We start from the raw sequence: 18,064 nt of genomic DNA, 5'->3' as shown, positions 1-18,064 counted from the left end.
TACTTTCCACGATTAAAACCTTCTCTTTTAAATTACACCATTATTCGGGTGTACCTGATACATAGTTCTGCCTCGCTAAGTTGGAAGATATTTAACCTCAATTCTGCAGCAAACCTTACAACACCCCGTTGAATACATCTGTCCTGAGTTAGCGTGACGAAGCCATGAGTGAATTTTACCTCCAGCACAAGGCTGCTGCAATTATGCAAGCCCCTTTGGTGCTAATGCATGGCACTTGGTGAAAACAGCACCAAAATCATTGCGTACGTAGGAACTTTTTTATTTCAGCATTTTTATCATGAGTTTTTGTTTGTTTGATTGTTTGTTTTTTTTTTTTATTTCCTGTCAACGTTCACTACTGGGAAACCCAGTGGAGCTAGTATAATATTTCTGGAGTCTCTAAGATACAACATTTGGCCCCTGGAATGCGAGTAAGACAGAGAAGCTATGGTGCACTATAGACTTCACACATCTTATAATACATCACGGGAGCCATTCTTTAGTTTTTGGGGTTTTTTTCTTTTTTTTTTTTTTTAAACATTCATTTATTTATTTTGAGAGAGACAGACAGAGAGGGCCAACAAGCAAAGAAGGGGCAGAGAGAGAGAGAAAAGAGAGAGATTCCCAGGCTCAACAAAGAGCCCAACATGGGCCTGGAATTCACGAACAGTGAAATCATGAGCGAGCTGAAATCAAGAGTGGGACGCTTAACCGACTGATCCACCCAGGCGCCCTGCGGTGCCCCCGTTCTTGAAATAGTAGCCCAGCTATGAACACGGCCCGATGTGAAGGCCATTGTCCCATGTCTAGGGATCTGGCCACAGACAGAGAAGACTATACTGGTGGATCAGAACCAGGAACATACAAGCTATGACAATGACAGCATCACATGAAAGGATAGGGGAGAATAAGACAAAAATATTGCAGTAATTAGTACATTTAGAATATATTTATTCTGAAACCGGTTGGAGTTTGAATCAGTGGTGTGTAGTTATCATGAGGAAGAAAAGGAAAATTGGTAGAGAAGAAAATATAGTGAGTCTCACTGTTTGAATTGCATGTTAACTCCTTTACAAGGGAGGGTTAGCTGGAGGTTTGTTATTTGTCACGTTTTAGCAGTGTGTTTATTGTCATTAGTTGAAGTGATTATCTACTGTTATAAAATATTTGTAACATATTTTACTATTGATTTGATTTTGACATCAGTGTTTTTTAAACATTCATTTGTCTAGAGCGCTCTGTGATACAGTGTTATTATTTCGAGTGCAACCAGTTCAGAACTGATAGCTCACTAAGTCCTTCTCACATGTATTTATATAATCGGTTGTTAAGCATACAGTGAAAACAAGATTACAGATCATCAATGTATAAGACCTCATCAAAAGGTATGTAGTCAGACAAAAAGATAAGATTGTCTAATTTCCTTTTAAAATGACCAGTTTTCCAAATATTTGATTCAGCGAAACAAAGGAGGAAGGTATAAATGTACTGGACACATAGAATAAAAGAAATGACATCATTCAGCATTAAATGTAGCTTTGAATTTGTGGGAATACAAGCAAAAAGGAAATAGATGTTATTTACATCATTTTCTTTTCAAAAAGGAAAATGTAGTAGTTAATTAAAAGAGATGATTTCCTTTGTTCTGTATTCTAAAAGGTACTTACAATTTCCAAAGGAAGTTGTCTTCAAAACGCAGAAATGAACTTTGCATGACGGTCGTGTATCAATTTTTTTACATAATGTGGAGAATATAATACAGTTAGCCGCATTAATTTCCTTCCTGCTTGTGTTCATTGATTCAGTAGGTACCATATTTTATTTCCTTTGTGTACTCATTTCAAAACAGGAATTCAGAACGAACTATCTAGATAAAGATTGAATTCTGGAAAATGCACTGAGCTTTTTGAAATCAAAAGTACTAAATATTTTTAGTAGGATGTTATCACAATCGAATATTGACAACTTTGATTCGATTACAATGATTACAATGATCTTTATAAATACCTGCAAATTATTAATGAATGTTTCAATGGCACTTTAGTATTACATTAATACTAATAAGGTTTCTCAGCTTGAATGCTGGGCATGAATAAAATCACAGGGGATGAGAAATTAAACAAGAATGAGCTTCAATCTAACTGTCACTGTTGTTTACAGAGATTTCACTCTGTGTACTCAGAGATTAAAGCTCACTGCTTCCCACCTAGTGAACATCTCGTAAACCAGTACTCATTCAAAGGTATAGTGAAGTTATCTTCTTAATCACTTCATGGTAAGCCCCTTTTTGTGTTTATTTATATACTAAAAATCCATAAGATTTTTTTCTAAATGTTCTTTCCAAGAATCGCCTCTATTAACTTCCAGTTTGGCAAACAAAGAATGTCTCCCTTAATCCTTTAAAAATCGGTTCAAGTCACATCAACTGATAATTATTCATGTCTTCCTAGTTTTCTATCAAGTTCTAACTCTACCGAGGACCACAGAAGTTTTTAAAGTTGATCCTTGAACAGTGTGAGGGTTAAGGGGTGCCAAACCCCCAGTCATCGAAACTCTGCGTGTAACTTGTGACCCACCAAAACTGAACGACTAATAGCCTGCTGTTGACCAGAAGCCTTACCGATGACGTAAACAAGTCAGTTAACTCATGGTTTGCATGTTATATGTCTTATATACCATCCTGTTACAATAAAGTAAGCTAGGCAACAGAAAACATTCTTTAAAAACTCACCTAGAAGCAAATATAGCACTGAACGAAAGTTTCTCTATAGTCTTTGGAATTTTAGGCATTAAGTTTGTGAATGGGCAAGAGTGCGATGTATAGAACTGAGGACTTATCTTAAAATTGCACCTGTGGAGTCCTACTGCTCCCACACTTATTTAAGAGGTGGGTCCTGGCCTAACGTGTATTTGTCAGCTGGCCTTCTGGATGCTGCTCGGGGGAATCGTCAAGCATTAAATCAATCATGCTGCTACTCAGGCCGCTCGTGACTCAGAATTGAAAACGAGTCTGGTTTCAAATGAACTGTTGTCGTTTGATGCATCTGCCCCTGTGAGTCATTTGAGGCTACTTTTGTGTTTGGTTGTTCTCTACGTGGAGTGGCTTTCACAGAACGTGCACGTTTTGCCTTCATTCCACCCCTGAGTGATAGTCGTTCCTCCCTCCTCGCTCATTCGTGCTCCAGCTCAAGTAATGTGTGGGCATCCCTGCATTCATCATGAATTATCCGAACGTCTCTCATATACGGCATGCTCTGGGCTCTGTGGACAGAGTCATGACAAGACAAGCGGACGTGGTCTCTGCTCACATAGAATCTAAATTCTAGTGGGGGGCATAACAAACGAGAAAACCTAGCGTGTCCGTGACGGTTACAGATTGTGCAGACTGCCTTGGAGAAAGTAGACAGAGCTCTGACATGCAGGATGACTGCTGTGCTCTGTTTTAGCTAGAAAATACGTTTTGAAGGAAGGGTGGAAGAACAGTAGTCAGTCACAAAAACACTTAGGGGAAAGCATTAGAGTCCAAAGAAACTATGGTCACAGCGAGCCCAGGTGGAAGCGTGTCTAGCACACACATGAAAGTGAAGAGAACAAGAGTCTAGAGTAGAGGGAGCAGTGTGAACAGTAAGAAGAGAGGTAGAAATAAGGCCCAAGGGTGAGCAAGGGGGAGAACCACAGTGCCTTGTAGCGCGGACTTCGTCGTAAGGGCGATCGGAAGTCGTTGAAAGGGTTCCATCGGGCAAGTGGTATCATCTGGTGTGTCCTTCACACAGATTAAGCTACTGAGTAGAGACAGGCGGTGTGGGGCCGTGGCAATAACAGAGGGTCATCTGTATTGGGTAGGCCCTTTGCAGTCACCAGGAGGGGTGACGTGGCTCCGAGGAGGAGGGGATATGTGGAGAGACAAGGATTTGACACGCAGATGGCGGGTAGACCAGATGGTATCCCGGACGGACATTGAGAGTGAGGATAAAGTGGAAGTCAGAAGGCCCTAGAGTTTGTTTTGAAGGATGTATCTGAATTGAGCGCTGTTTGCCAGGATGGCGTGACGTAAAATCCTGACTTCTCCAGAGTCAGTCACAGCATGCCGCACATACTCAGAGTTCTGAAATTATATCTGGTTGTTTTCGTGTGATTAAGTAATAGAGAAATAGAAGGGATTTTTATTTAAATTTAATTTTCACAACTACCCAAAGTATTTTGTTGGTTTCTACTAATCTTATGATTAAAATACTTAAAAAGTTGTGGAGTGAGGAAGTTCGCTAATGAAAGCCACTCGGTCCTTCAACTCTTCTTTTGTCTTTGTTCCGTCGTGGGTTAGTCGCTGGTGCTATTGACTCTTTTGTCTGAACGCCTGTTGTAAATGCTGCACCACGTATTTTATGGTGATGGTTTTCTCTTTATCGCTAAGTATTATATTGTGGGCTTGCACATTAATGGTGGACAAACACGATTGGAATATCTGCTGGTTCTAGACTGCCATGAGAATCTACACATTACTGAGAATGGCAGGGAACTGGGTTTTCTTTTCACTGCCACCCTTCTTGTGATCTTGTAGCTCGGTTTGCTTTGCAGTGAGCTCACTTTCATTGCATCCTAGCCTGTTTGAGTCCGCGAGTACTCTGGAAAAGCAGAATTGTTGAGCCACTGCGTTTCTGAGTCCAACTCTAGAAAAATAATGTGGGAAATATTTATTAGATGTCAAGCTGTCATTATCTATACACATACAGATCCTCTATGCCCGTGTAATGGGTAAATCTAAAGATTTTGTCCTTCTAGAACAGACACTTCAAGAGAGTCCCACAGGCAAAAGTATACTGCTTTATTGACAAGTTGTGGTCACTCGAAAATTATTATTCTGTGTTTTTAATCATCCCATTGGCTTCAGGATCTTCTTACTAGCTTAAAACTCGTGATATTATTTTATCAAATTCATCCCTTGGGTGTTACAAGTTGAAAGAATATTCTACTGCCGGTCTTACAGATCTTCCACGGTAATTAGCTAGGGAATAAAGATGCCATAATTTGAATAAGTAATTACGGGTGACTCGGTGACTTAGCCAACCACCGGCTAATCTTTTATGAGATGCTCAGTCCTATCAGATGGTCTAGATCAAGGCTCTAGATGCAGGGGAGCGGAGTTCAGTCACGTAGGTGATCGAAGAAAAGTTCTGAGTGTCAGAAGGGGAAGCAGTTTTAGAAGGGGGGGTGACACATGGCTGTTTCCCACTCCCCAAACTATGAGTCTCCCTCCACCTGTTCATCAGAGTTGTCTATGTTCTGTGTCCCATTTCATAAGTAAAACTGAAGTGCAAACGCCCTTTCCTAGCAGGCTCTCATCAGATCTACTGCTCTGTACCAGATATGTGATCGGCAAGAAAGCCTTTCAGGGCATGTTCTCCTTAGGTCCCTGGTGGGTTTTTTTCATTTAAAAACATGCGTTCCCCTAAATCTTGACATTCCCCTGATTCTTAACACTGGACTACGGCCACAGTGTTCCACTGGTCCTGTTTCGGCCCCTTTCCAACCCAGTGCCACACTGGGATTTATCCCTCCATGCCTCCTTGATCCTAGCTTTCGTCACCTGCCAGAAATCCTTCAGGGGCTCAACAGTGTGTCCCTTGCTTCTTATGGCATCTCTGTCCAACGTCTCAATGGGTTTTATCAGTTTCCCCTCAAGCCATTTAATTTGGTCAGACACTGTCCACCACACTGTGTACGTTTTCATTTTCAAACGAGTGCTCCTGTGTCCTCCTCACCAACGACCCCTCCCCCACGTGTCTCTGCCTTTCAGAGTCCCACCTGTGCTTCTAGAACCACTCAGCCTGTCCCAGCCATGAAGCCTGCCTGTACTATGTCAACCCATAGTCACTGCTTTGACCTCTGTTTGTATTAGCATTGATTATCCACACGCTTCAATTACAACACATTTTTCCCCTTAGTACTGTTTTCTATGGCCTCTAAGCCCAATTAAACTGCTAGTTGTATGGGATTCTGGGAAATATGGCCCTTCTTCCACACCTCCTTTCTTTAATCTCTGTACAGAACTTAGTAAATTGTGTTGATGCACTTGTTTTCACGTGATTTAATTATTAGGTGATAATGTCCAATTAGGGGGGAGAAATTTCAAAGAGACAAGGGGGTAGGTCTGTGATCTTGTTTTTGATTGTCCATTTTTTTAAATATAAATTGTATAATTCCCTATTGTATGTGAACTTTTTTTATCTTTACGTATTTATGAAGCGTTTTGTATTTTCTACAGATGCATGTGATGCATAGATTTGTTTACAAAATTATACTAAGACTCTGCTAGTTCTTGGAGATGTATGGTCACCCATTGTAAGGAGCTCGTTCTAAGCAGTGAGAGGGATGTAAACAAGGAGATTGAAATGCCCTATGATCCGTGCTGTGGTCTGTGTTGTGGTTCCGTGTTGTGGTAGGGTTAGGTACAACCTAGGGGGCCGTGTTCATGCTGTCTCATGTGTCTGACTCTAGACCTGACGTTCTTATCCCACCTCTGCTGATTTTTTATTGTGGTAAAAAAACACGTTAACGTTAAACTCAACAGTCCTAACCATTTATGAGCGTGTGGTCCAGAAGCGTTAAATATATTCACGTTGTTGTGCAACGGATCTCTAAAACTGTTTCATCTTGCAGATCTGTATGCCATTGAACAATATCGCTCCTTCTCCCCTCCCTCCAGCCCACGGAAACCCATTTTCTCCCTTCTGTTTCTCTGATTTTGACTATTTTAGAGATCGTGGAATCATACACTGTTTGTCCTTTTGTGATCAGCTTATTTCACTTGGCATAATGTTCTCAAGGTTCATCCATATTTTAGTCTGTGACAGGATTTCCCTTTTTTAAGGCTAAATGATACTCCATTGTGTATATATACCACACTTTCTTCTTTCAGTGGACATTTGGATTACTTCCACCTTTTGGATGTTGTGAATAATGCTCTGAGTGCGCAAATATTTCTTTGAGTTTTTGCTTTGAATTCTTTTGGATATATACCCAAAAGTGGGATTGTTGGATCATAGATCAGTTTTTGTTTTCATTTATCCAGATATGTTCTGAATTCTCTTGTTATTTGGTCTTTGACCTATTGGTTGAGTTTAAGATGCATTGTTTAATTTCCACAAAATGTTTTTTTTTTTCTGTTTTCTCTTTGCAGTTGATTTCTAGTTTCATTCTATTAAGGTTAGAGAAGATACTTTGTATGATTTCAATCTTCTTAAATCAGTTTAGGTTTGTTTTGTGACCTGGGGCACCTGGGTGGCTCAGTTGATTGAATGTCTGACTTTGGCTTAGGTCATGATCTCACAGTTTGTGAGTTTGAGCCCCGCATCAGGCTCTGTGCTGACAGCTCAGAGCCTGGAGCCTGCTTCCGATTCTGTGTCTCTTTCTGTCTCTGCCCCCCCCCCCCCCCCACACCTTGCTTGCTCTCTCTCTCTGTCTCTCTCTCAAAAAAAAAAAAAAAAAAAAGAATAAACATTAAAAAAAAAAAAAAAAAAGGTTTGTTTTGTGACCTAACACATGGTCTGTCTTGGAGAATGTTTCATATGTGCTTGAGAAGGATGTGCATTCTGCTTTTTTGGGTAGAGTATTATGTAAATATCTGTTAGGCCCAGTTGGTGTTTAGTGTTGTTTGAGTCCTTCCTTACTGAACGTCTGCCTGGTGCTTCTGTCCCTAACTTAAAATGGGGTATTGAAGGTTCTCAGTATTTTCGTGCTGTGGCTATTTCTCTCTCCACTTCTGTCAACGTTTGCTTCATATATTTGGGAATCCTAATTTTGGTCACATCTGTATTAATAATTGTACCTTCCTGGTCAGTTGATCCTTTTCTCATCACACAATGTCCATCTTTGTCTCTGGTGGCAGTTTCACCTTAAAGGCTGTTTTATCTTTGTAAGTGTAGCCACTCCTGATCTTGTTAGTTTCTTACTTTTATGAAATATCTTTTACATCATTTCATTTTAAGTCTATGTGTATCCTTAGATCTAAAGTGAGTGTCTTGTAGGCAGCATATGATCGGATCTTATTTATTTTTTATCCATTTTGCCAATCTGCGTCTTTTACTTGGTGTATTTAATTCATTTACATTTAAAGTAATCACTGATGAGGAAGGACTTGCTATTGCCATTTTATTCATCTGTTTTCTGTATGTCTTACAGTTTTTTTGCCCTTCTTTTCCTCTATTGCTGATTTTTGTGTTCTGTTGTACTTTTGTAGTGATATGCTATAATTTATTTCTCATTTCACTTTGTGTGTATAATGTAGTTATTTTCTTTAATGATACCATTGCAATTACATGAGGCTTCTTAAAATTGCAATAATATATTTTATGATAATTTTTATCACATATAAAATTCTACTTTATATCTGTTCTACTTTATATCTCCTCTTTATTGATGACACAAATTACCCTTTTATATTGCATATCCATTAACATAAATTTGCATTTCTTTGGGGGCAGATCTAGTGGTGATGAACTCCCTCAGTTTTTATCTGGAAATGTCTTAATTTCTTCTTCATCTCTGAAGGGCAGTTTTGCTGGATATAGTATTCTTGGTTATCAGTTTTGGGTTTTTTGTTTGTTTGTTTGTGTTTTGTCTTTCAGCATTTTAAATATGCCATCTGAATCCATTTAACCTGCAAGGTTTCTGATGAATAAAATCCACTGGAAGTCTGATAGAAACTTCCTTGAACCTTACAGTTTTCTTTTCTCTTGCAGTTTACAAGAGAAAAAAAATGTTTTCTCATTATCTTCTTGTTGTGATAATTTGATTACGGTATGTCTCAATGTAGGTTTCTTTAGATTTAACCTGGTTAGAGTTCCTTAAACTTATTTAATTGGTATGCCCGTTTCTTTCCTCAGATTTGGACAGTTTTCAGCCATTATGTCTTCAAATAGACTTTCTGCCTTCTTTTCTCTTGTTTTCTTCCTTCTGGGATTCCCATAATACACATAGAGTTCTTTTTGATGGTTTTCTATAATTCCATTAAACTGTATTCATTTTTCTGCCTTTTATTCTCCTCTGACTTGACAATTTCAAATGACCTGTCTTCTTCAAGGTTGCTGTTTCTTTCTTGTGCTTGAGTAAGTCTAACGTTGATCCTCTCTAATGGATTTGTCAGTTCAGTTCTTGTATTCTTTAGCTCACAGTTTCTGTTTGGTCTTTCTTCATGTTGTTGTTGTTGTTGTTGTTGTTGTTGATATTTTTATTTTGTTCATATATCCCTTTCTTGATTGAGTTGAGTAGTTTATCTGTGTTCTCTTGTAATTTGTTGAGCAGTCTAATGACCATTATTTTGAATTCTTTGCCTGGTAATTCACGTCTCCATTTCTGTATGGTGGGTTTCTAGAGATTTCATTTGACCCTTTAATTTGACCATTTTCTTATTTCTTCATATGTTGTTTCATCTTCTGTTGCAATTTTGTTTTACCTTCTGTTCAGCCACATTTCTCTGTCTCTGCAATTTAGTTTTGTAGAGGGTGGACTGTCGCCTGTTGGCCCAACTAGAGATTCTGAGTGCTCCAGCCTCTTCTTAGGATGTGTGCTCTTGGGTCTTGCGCATGTAATCTCCTGACAGGAGACGTTTGCTGGCTGCTAATCAGGAGCTTCCCCTAGATGTGTCTCTTACCATGGCTGCTTGCAACTTGAGCCCCCACCCCCAACCCCGCTGCCCCTTCCTCCTGGCTATGGTACTACAAATTCTGGCGTGAACCAGTCCACATTATTGCCTTTGTTCTGAGGTACTGACTTCGTATTTGTTCCTATCAACCCTTAGATTCAAGGAAGAGAGAAACCAGTCCCTCAGGCAGCTCTCTAAAAGTCAGAACATTGGGTATATGTTCCACTGTCATCTTCCCATCCACAAGGAGACCTCGGAAGTTGGGACTTTCCTTCCAGTAGTGCCCACTGTGTCATGGAGAGAGTCTCTGGCCATGAGCTTTTCCACCAGCTTCAGTGCAGTTTGCTTTGTGCTTCTCCAGGGTTCAGGACCCTTTTAAATGGTTTCTAAATTTCCTAAGGGGGAGTTTGTCTGTATTGGTGTTAAGTTGGTGTCTCCAAGGGGGAAGGAAGCCCTGGGGTTTCCTACTTTGCCATCTTGCCGACATTACTCCTAGAATTGATGTATTTTTTAAAAAATATGAGTTAAATTGTTGAAGGACTAGTTAAATTAATTCACATTATTCAAGAGCAGAGAATTTTAAAAAATATGTATATATGTTTATATATTTATACCTTTGCTTTACTACTGTGCTAGCAATTTCTTAATCTGCTAACAAATAATATGTGTGGCCTGAATGCACACTGTTGCAGTTTTTTCTTTTCTTTTGTTTCTGAGGTATAGTTACAGTTGAGGTTCTGACATTGTGCTCATCAAATGTTATGTAAAATCCAACATGTTAAATTATTTCATACTTTGTCATATCATTAGTATAATTTATCTGCATAGTCTTCTGACCATACAGGTATTTTATTCTGTAAGAATGTTCGTATTAGTCTGCAATGTTTCCTCAAGCCTATATACTAAATATCACAAATGTCTGTTTACAATGATCAAATATCTATATGAAAGTGTTTAGTATTACACCTTAAGCAAATTGTGGGAGACTATTATTGATCATGGGTCAGTAACATCTTTTTGTAAAGGGCCAGAGAAAATATATTCAGCTGGAGGGCTAATGAAAGGAGTTACTACAGCAAGAAATAAACATGACCAGATTTGGCTCAAAGAACATTGCTCAATGTTATAAAACATCATGCCAAAAGAAAAGTATGAAAATTATGGGGGTAAAATTATGGGTGTAAAAATACTTCTTTTTTCTTAAATAAAGTTCCTTGATTCAGTCAGTTAATCTGATGATTTGGCCTATTGAATAATATGAATCTCAATGAAATCTGAATATTTTATATTTGCCTACTTCAATGAAAAGCAAAAACATGCAAAAACGCATGCATTAAGTATTCCTATGTATACATATAGTCACAGGTATTAAATGTCCACATTTTATTTGATACGTATTTCCACTAGTCTAACTGATACATAAATTAAACAATCCAAGATGGTTTTTATTGCCATTGTTATCATTTTAAAGCTATAATTGACCTTTTACTCAGAAACCCTGGAAACACCAATAAATACCATTATATTTATTTTTGTGTAATTGAGGTTAAGTTCAAGGGTTAGGTTTGACATTTAAAAATTTCAACTACACGTAATATTCTGAGTTTTCTGAACTCTATGTGCATCTAGTAAGTTTTCAAGTGGGAAAACAGTTTCTCTAATTCGTAATAAGTATCTCTGTGGCAAAGAGGACGGAACTTTTTTCAGTTCTAGCTTACGTGCCCGTTCTGCTCATGAAACAAGCATAGAAAGTCAGCCACGTGCACGTAGCTGAGGACCTTCTCCAAGACAGGATGTTTCTCTTTTCACTGTGGGTGAGAGGCGTGTTTAGCAATATGTCACTTGGGGCAGGTAATCTGTTCGCTGCTGTTTATTGGAGACATAGGGAGACATAGGTAGAGTACGATCTATTTCATAGCGTTTGTTCTTTATTAATGGAAAATACGAGAACACGTTGTTTAGCAGCCAAGATAGTTTTTAGCTAATACCTGTGATCATTTTGCCACAGTGTATTATCCTTTTATCCATTTATTAATTCAGTCAATGTGTGTATGCTTATTCCAGTCCATGCACTAGATGCATTCTGTGTGCAGACGTCTTAGTCAGGTCTGGCTGCTGTGACAAAACACCACAGACCGGGGGGCTGAAACAACAGACATTTATTTCTCACTGATCTGGAAGATGGGAAGTCCAAGATCAAGATGCTGGCAGGTTCGGTTCCTGGTGGCGATCTGCTTCCTGGCTCGTAACCAGCCACCTTCTCAGTGTGTGCTCACCTGGCCTTTCCTGGGTGCACACGTCCGGAGAGAGGTGTCTCTTACCCTTCTCATAAAAGCCTTAATCCCATCGGGAGAGGCTCACCCGCGTGAATTCATGTAAACCTAATTATCTCTCAAAGACCTCACTTCCAGACACCATCACGTTGGGGATTAGAGCTTCAGCAAACGCATCTGCGGGGGGTGGGGGGGAGGTGTGGAGGGAGGCACACAAGTATTCGACGTATAGCACTAATGAAGAAGAGGGAGCCAGTTCGAGTCCCTGTGGAGTCTGCAGTTTGATGAGGTTGACGGTCCAGGAACCATTTTAACCTTAGCGTGCAATCAGAGCTCTGCCGTGTGGTGGTGGGACACGTGATCCACCAGTATTCAGAAGGTGCTCGGAGAGTGGAGCCCAGCCCTGCCCTTTCCAGACTTGAGCACTCACTTCCCTCCTCTCCATGAGTGAGAGTCACAGGTCAGTGCTTCTCAACCTGTTCTGCCAGACACTCCTGTCCTGTCTTATCCACGGGTGGTTCACTGCCCGAAGTGGTCCTGTAATCACAGACATTTTGGAAACCCTTCAAATAAAGTCGAGGAGGATTCATCACCGCAGGATTTCTCTGTGCCTTTATATCTAAAATACTTCCAAACCTCCAAGAGAGATAAATAGAATCTCTGTTTCCCCAAATTTATGCTACGACTTTTCTTGACACAGGACATACAATCCCTTATGCTTTGAAGATTTCTTATGATCTACTAAGTGGAAAGAATACAGAAAGTATTTATTATGTGGACTTAGCAGGCCCACAGTTTACAGATAAGAGAAATATTTTTAGGGGCTCAGTCAGTTAAGTGTCCAACTTGGGCTCAGGTCATGATCTCTCAGTTCTTGAGTTCACATCCCGTGTCGGGCTCTGTGCTGACAGCTCAGAACCTGGAGCCTGCTTCGGATTCTGTGTCTCCCTCTCTCTCTCTGCCCTATCCCTGCCTGCGCTCTGTCTCTCAAACACGAATAAACGTTAAAAAAAATTTTTTAATAGAAAAGAAGAAAATATTTTTAGCTCCACATGATGCTAAACTTCTTTGACAAAGATTTAAAAAAGTAGTTTCTTTTCTTTCTATCAGATGCTGTTTTATTAATTAATGGGGTTTTCTGTGTACACATCCTGTTGTCATAGAGACGTATTGACTCATAAAACAGTGGAATATGAAAGTCTAGGTGTGCAGTGCGACGCTCGTTAGGTTTATGTCTATGTGATCATAACATTTGACATTTATTTCATTCATTGTCACCTCCCGTGGCATCTCCCTAAGTGAAGCTGTGATGCCTTTATTCACCAGTTTTCCATCACATCGTCTGACCCTTTAATACAAGTTTCCATTTACGGGTTACAGACCTGATCAGTAACACTTCTGTTTTAGGGTGTACCGTACCTACCCACGTGTAAAGACAGCTTTTTATCCACCAGTTTTGTGCAAAGGGATGGTTATTTATTAATTTAGTTAGCAAAAGAATGTGCCCCCCAATTCTTTTCTTTTCAAAATTAAGGAATATCACACGGGGTCCCTCTGGTGCTTACGGTGGCCTCCATGTGTACCTAATAATGCCCCTGTACCTGCGTAGTTCTTTCACCTCTCCGTCCTTGTCACGAACCCAGCTGTGGTGATCTCTCCGTTCAGGTCAGCTTACCGCTCTCTGTTTCACCTTCATTAATGTTTTGAGCAGTGCAGCTGGCATGACATAATTCCCTTTTTAAGTCGTGACCTTTAAAAATCACACGTCACGCCGGCCAAAATGAGGACAGTGCCGAGGTGACGAAAGTCCTCAACGTCTGTCCGCTGTACCTACAAAGGCCCACTTTTCCTGCTCCAAACCTTTCAAAAAATTACATGTTTATCATGGATTTCAAAGTTGTTTTCACTTTCAAAATTTAAGCAGACTGTTCTCTGCATTTTATCTAATGAGTTTAGAAGAACGGCTACAATTCCTTCCGGAGACCCGAGGAGGCTGCTTGCCATAATCCGTTTCATAACTCCCACATCTGATGCTCCACTGGCAAAAGCAAAACCATTAAGCTGTAGATTGGGTCAGATTAGGACCCTTGCCTTTTTAATGACTTTGTTTTACATCCTTCACTTGGAGGGCTAGACACATGGAGAAACACAGACTGCTTTGGCTGTCTTCTAAATCTCATCCCAACTTTAGAAATCAACACACTTCAAACTGTGCACATTTGTAGGTGAAAGGATCCCAGTGTATATCTGTGTATAATATGGCATAAACGTCGCACTACATAAAAACACTTGTACCCTGTGGTGTTGTTCATTTATGGCAGCGGGGCTAAATCTTTAGAACACCCAACAGTTACCTTCTTAGGAACTTCACATGTGATCGGGATACCTCAAGATTCAATCAGGTTGCTTCGGAACCACCTTGTTAGAAGCCTAGCTTTATACCCTTTGCTGTATCACCATGTATGGTATGAAATGTAAACATGCCGTGCCTCGAAAGAACCAGAAATATTTTCTACAACACTTTTGCTTACAGTGGGACAATATACTTTACCAGATGCCTCTCCTTCTGAAAAATTAATTTTGAATTTTCCTGCCGGATGGCTTCGTGTCACGACTTTATTTTAGAGAAGTTTGAGAGCAGGGTTCTTTTATTTGTATGTGCCTCCCTACGTGTCTCATTCTGTGTCTAAATCACTAGCTTTTAGTGGACTGGTTTTATGATTTTATCTGGCACATAAGTGATAATACCACCCATGACTTAACATTAAAAGTCAGTTTTGCTCCAGCAAGGTTCTTCTAAAACTCTTCCCGTTATAGGTGTTTTCAGGAATGACGCACACATGTGTGGACTTAAACTGACCTTCTTGCCAGCTCAAATTTCTTACCCTGCCTACTTCTTCTAGTACCTTCTTTATTTCACACGTTGATTAGTGTAATGATTGAATACACATAGTCTACCCTTTTCATACCAAAGATTGTTGAGTAGGCCTCCTTCTGTGCCCTAAAGGTCAGAAAGCCATTGTTCCGTCTTGTCAGTTAGGACTTGTTGTCTTTCACTGTTACCAGTATTTCTGGCGCTGGGATGCTGGCTCCCTCCTGTCCGGTTTCCCCGTTTGGGGTCCCTCATGTGCAGGGTTGCTCTGTCTCTAAGGGGTTTTACCCCGATCCTGTAAATCATAGGACTTGGTGCCGCTCTGCTGTGTTGGAACACTTCTGTCTGGGGCTGCACTTCAACCCCAACTGGTTGTGGGTCTGAATCTGCCGCACCTTGAACTCTCCCCTCTGCTAGAGTGCTGGTTTTCTAAACCCAAACAAACATTAAAACCCCCACTCATAACATAAATCTACTGTTTTCACTTCAGCTTGACTGACTCCCAGGGTAGCCAGCATTGCATCGTTAGGAGAGAAGCATGATGTATGGAAAATACTTGGCTCCAGTCCAGGGTAGCTCAATAAATACTTGTGGATTATCCTATCAATCATTTATTGACTTATCTCCATGTAAATACATGTAGAGGATATCACTAGGGCTGTTACTAGAAGTAACAAACATCTCCATGTTGTTAGCTTCTAAAATACATGGGACACCTAGAGACACAGACAAGCAAGACAAGGAAGATACTTCTGTCTACAGTTCAAATATTAGGGTAGGGGTGCTTGGGTGGCTCAGTTGGTTAAGTGTCCGACTTCGGCTCAGGTCATGATCACACAGATCGTGAGTTCAAGCCAGCGTCAGGCTTTGTGCTGACAGTTGGGAGCCTGGACCCTGCTTGGGATTCTGTGTCTCCCTCTCTCTCTGCCCCTCCCCCACTCATGCTCTGTCTCTCTCTCAAAATAAACATTAAAAAAAATTCAAATATTGGGGCGCCTGGGTGGCTCAGTCGGTTAAGCGTCTGACTTCAACTCAGGTCACGATCTCGCGGTCCGGTCCGTGAGTTCGAGCCCCGTGTCGGGCTCTGGGCTGACGGCTCAGAGCCTGGAGCCTGCTTCCGATTCTGTGTCTCCCTCTCTCTCTGCCCCTCCACCGTTCATGCTCTGTCTCTCTCTGTCTCAAAAATAAATAAACGTTAAAAAAATTTTTTTCAAATATCAAGGTCTACATATAACTGCTTCCTGTGTCTCATCATATCAAATACTGATTAAAATGATTTTTGTATGTTTTTGATTTATTCAGAAAATGTGTTATAATTCCTGTAGTTACAGATAAGTGCAACTTATTTTTTTAAGAAGAATTGGATTTACACAATTGAAGTAAGGAGGAAATGAAAATAAATAAATATATAATAAATGCATAGAAATCAACTTATAATAAACAAATATAGTGCATAGGTAAAATCCCATTATAGCTTGTATGTAAAGGGTTGGTGTTTCATAACTGGAATTTAATTTTGAATTACTTGTTGCATTTTTTTTATTTCAAAATATGTCTTTGGTTTACTTTGATTTATTTTTGGGTTATTGATATTCTCTGGTCTCTGACATGCCTGGTGTGCACCTAAAGTATACTACAATGAAAATGTGGTGCCACCATAAATTAGGTTTTTAGTATTTCAAGTTGTAATTAAATTTATACAAAGGGTATTTGAAGTATTTCTTTTTCAGGGTCAAATAAAAAAAAAAATAGTGACATATGGTAAGTGGTATCTCTAGGCCGTGGTAGGAAAAATTGTGAAATTTAAACGTAGTTACAGTATATGTTCTCCAGTTGAGAAAGAGATAAATTAGAATTGTACCAATAAAACAAGAAAAAGGCCTAAGTGATTGTACTTTCCCATATTTAGCAATTTTGTCATACCTAAAAAGCCCCAATTGGCTTGAAAGATTGTGCCAGGGATTAAAAACAAATGCTACTCAATGCATTTTTAATATATAGCCATTTAATATGTCATTTAATATATAGCCATTTAGGGAAATATCAATTTCAACTTAGAAAACCTTTATGATACACTTCATACCTGCTCATCCCAGATAAAATCAATGTGTTACAAGGCTTGAAATCATCCAGCTAGTTTATGTACCGGTGGTGCCCAATTCTGATGCACATTCTGTAGCATGTTTTTTCTCAGATGAATAATCACACTGGTGGTAAAAGATGAAGATACTTTCTCTCTTTGCTTCAGTTCATCTCAGGTTTGGGGGGAAAGTGAGGCAAACTAGTTGCTTCTCAAACTTTAATGCACACAAAACCTTAAGGATGGTGTTAACATGGTCATTCTGCCTCAGCAGCTGTGAGCTGGGGCCCACAAGGTGTGTCCTTGTCAGACTCTCATAACATGCTTTGTAAAGCAAGGAAGTGAAGGAATTTGATGTCTGCAGGTTGACCATTCAGTTACCGACCTCGAGAGATGGGGGCATTTACTTACCTGCACTGGGAAACTTGACCTGTTAATTTGACTTGACTTTGCCCTTTCCTTAACATCACACACAAGGAGTCGGTTAGCTGTCTGTGAGGATTCAAGCAATATAATGCGTCCAGTACAATGATCCGTCCGTATCAATGTGCGTGGTTGCCGTTGCCCGGACCCAGAGCCTGCTGCACCAGGGAGCATATGCGGGGTCACATCGGCTCCTGCTTCCAGACGCACGTCTTGCGTTCTGTAGCCATCTTGGATTTCTGAATAATTTTATCCTTGACCTCATGGTTTTTAAGTGAAGCCTGATGGAACAACAGAGGGTGCACCAATGAGAGGAGGTGTCCCAGCCACAGCGCCCACACACACGCACACAGTCCTGGGTGGGAGGCGGGCTGCGCACAACCTCATCTCGCACGGCTGCCTGCATAGACCTGTTCTTCCGCTTCCCACCAATTTTTGCCTCTGGGTTGACTGGCGGGCTTCCCCACCTTCCCTGTCCCAGCCGTAATACCCAAGTGTCCCCCGTCCCAACCAGGTAACAACTCTGACCCATTCATTCCTGTTAGTGTTAAGAATAAGAACTGAAGAATTTTAAGCTGGGCTCCTCTGGGTAACGTCCTTCCCCATCTGTCACCCTGGACAACCCCTCAGTCTGTGTAAACTGGGCTGAGAGAAGACACGCCGCATTGATACAAAGGGGTATTTGCGATCACCGAGTCCTTAGCGCCGGCCCATGTCCAATGTATTGTTTATTCTATAAAATGCCATAGCTACATATTTTGTTATTTGTTCTATGG

The 18,064-nt window shown here is 40.3% G+C and overlaps 1 protein-coding gene across 5 annotated transcripts in view; it reads left to right on the top strand.

Annotated features, from left to right (window-relative positions):
* CSMD1 (CUB and Sushi multiple domains 1) overlaps nt 1-18,064 on the top strand; it is a 2,016,488-nt gene that overhangs the window by 1,800,816 nt on the left and 197,608 nt on the right. The gene's annotated exons all lie outside the window — the stretch shown is intronic.

Source organism: Neofelis nebulosa, chromosome 3, assembly GCF_028018385.1.
Source record: "Neofelis nebulosa isolate mNeoNeb1 chromosome 3, mNeoNeb1.pri, whole genome shotgun sequence".
Lineage (NCBI taxonomy): Eukaryota > Metazoa > Chordata > Mammalia > Carnivora > Felidae > Neofelis > Neofelis nebulosa.
Note: the sequence above shows the minus strand (reverse complement) of the source record. Positions and strands in the feature narration are given on the sequence as shown.